Genomic DNA, 2,209 nt, shown 5'->3' with positions numbered 1-2,209 from the left:
TCTCGAACTCAGAGATCCGCCTGCCTCTCCCTCCCAAGTGCTGGGATTAAAGGCGTGCGCCATCATCGCCCAGCTCAGCTTTTGTCTCATTGATTCTATGTATTGTTTTTTTTTGTTCCTATTTTGTTTATTTCAGCTCTCAATTTGATTATTTCGTGCCATCTAGTTCTCTTAGGTGAGTTTGCTTCTTTTTGTTCTAAACTTTTCAAATGTTCTGTTAAATCACTAGTATGTGATTTTCCAGCTTCTTTATGTAGGCATTTAGTGCTTTGAACTTGCCTCTTATTGTGTCCCATAAATTTGGGTATGTTGTGTGGTCATTTTCATTGAATTTTAGTAAGTCTTTAATTTCCCCCTTTATTTCTTCCTTGACCCATTGATGATTCAGGTGAGCATTGTTTAATTTCCGTGTGTTTGTGGGTTTTCTGGAATTGGTATTGCTGTTGACTTCTAGTTTTAAAGCATGGTGATCTGATAAGGTACATAGGGTTATTCCAATTTTTTGTATTTGTTGAGATTTGTTTTGTTACCGAGTATGTGGTCAATTTTTGAGACAGTTCCATGAGGTGCTGAGAAGGTATATTTTTTCTGTTTGGATGGAATATTCTATAAATATCTGTTAAGTCCATTTGAGTCATAACATCTGTTAGTTCTCTTATTTTTTTTTGTCTGATTGACCTGTCCAGTGGTGAGAGGGGAGTATTGAAGTCTCTCACTATTAGTGTGTGGAGTTTAGTGTATTATTTAAGCTTTAGAAGTGTTTCTTTGACATATGAGGGTGCCCTTGTATTTGGGGCATAGATGTTCAGTATTGAAATTTCCTTTTGATGGATTTTTTCTGTGACTAATATGAAATAACCTTCGTTGTCTCTTTTGACTGATTTTAGCTTGAAGTCTATTTTGTTAGGTATTAGTATAGCTACACCAGCTTGTTTCTTGGGTCCATTTGACTGGTATATTTTTTCCCAACTTTTTACTCTTGAAACGATGTCTCTCTTTGAGGTTGAGATGCGTTTCTTGTATGCAGAAGAAGGATGGATTCTGTTTTTGTATCCAATCTGTTAGCCTGTGGCTTTTTAATAGGTGAGTTGAGTCCATTTACATTAAGGGATATTAATAACCAGTGGTTGCTATCTCCTGTTAGTTGGTGATGTTAACTTGTGCATTTTTTCTTCTTCGGGATTTGCTGTAATGAGATCATCAATTGTCTGTGTTTTTGTTGGTGTAGCCATCTTCCTTGGGTTGGAGTTTTCCTTCTAGTATTTTGTGTAGGGCTGTGTTTGTTGCTAGGTATTAGTGAAATCTAGATTTGTCATGGAATCTCTTGTTTTGTCCTTCTATGGTGATTGACAGTTTTGCTGGGTATAGTAGTCTGGGCTGGCATCCGTGGTCTCTTAATGTCTGCATAATGCTTGACTCTGACCTTTCAGCTTTCATTGTCTCCACTGAGAAGTCAGGTGTAATTCTGATAGGTCTGCCTTTATGTGTTACTAGGCCTTTTTCCTTTGCAGTTCTTTTTTTTTCTTTTTCTTTTTTTGGTTTTTCGAGACAGGGTTTCACATCTGTAGCTCTGGGGCCTGTCCTGGAACTCCCTTGGTAGACCAGGCTGGCCTCCAACTCACAGAGATCCACCTGCCTCTGCCTCCCGAGTGCTGGGATTATAGGCGTGCGCCACCACCGCCCGGCTCTCCTTTGCAGTTCTTAATATTCTTTCTTTACTCTGTATGTTTAGTGTTTTCATGATTATGTGGTGAGAGGACTATTTTTTTGCAGCTAGTCTATTTGATGTTTTATAAGTTTCTTGTATCTTCATAGACATATCTTTCTTTAGGTAGGGAAAGTTTTCTACTATGATTTTGATAAATAAATTTTCTGTGCCTTTGAGTTGAACTTCTCCTTATTCTATACCTATTATTCTAAGATTTGGTCTTTTCATAGTGTCCCATATTTAATGGATGTTGTGGGTTCAGCTTTTGTTAGATTTAATGTTTTCTTTAAGTGATGAGTCTATTTCCTCTATTGTATCTTCAGCACTTGAGATTTTCTCTTCCATTTCTTGTATTCTGCTGTTCATGCTTGCATTTGTGGTTCCTGATCTTTTTCTCACATTTTCTGTTTCTGTAATTTCTTTTTTTTATTTTTATTTTATTTTTTTTAATATTTATTTATTGTGTATACAATATTCTGTCTGTATGCCTGAAGGCCAGAA

The 2,209-nt window shown here is 36.7% G+C and overlaps 1 protein-coding gene across 1 annotated transcript in view; it reads left to right on the top strand.

Moving 5' to 3' along the window:
* The window catches only part of Tmem116 (transmembrane protein 116), a 66,304-nt gene that overhangs the window by 31,203 nt on the left and 32,892 nt on the right, over nucleotides 1-2,209 (top strand). The window lies entirely within an intron of this gene.

The sequence above is a fragment of the Microtus ochrogaster genome, chromosome 2 (genome assembly GCF_000317375.1).
Source record: "Microtus ochrogaster isolate Prairie Vole_2 chromosome 2, MicOch1.0, whole genome shotgun sequence".
Lineage (NCBI taxonomy): Eukaryota > Metazoa > Chordata > Mammalia > Rodentia > Cricetidae > Microtus > Microtus ochrogaster.
The sequence above is the reverse complement of the archived record's forward strand: the minus strand, read 5'-3'. Positions and strand labels throughout refer to the sequence as shown.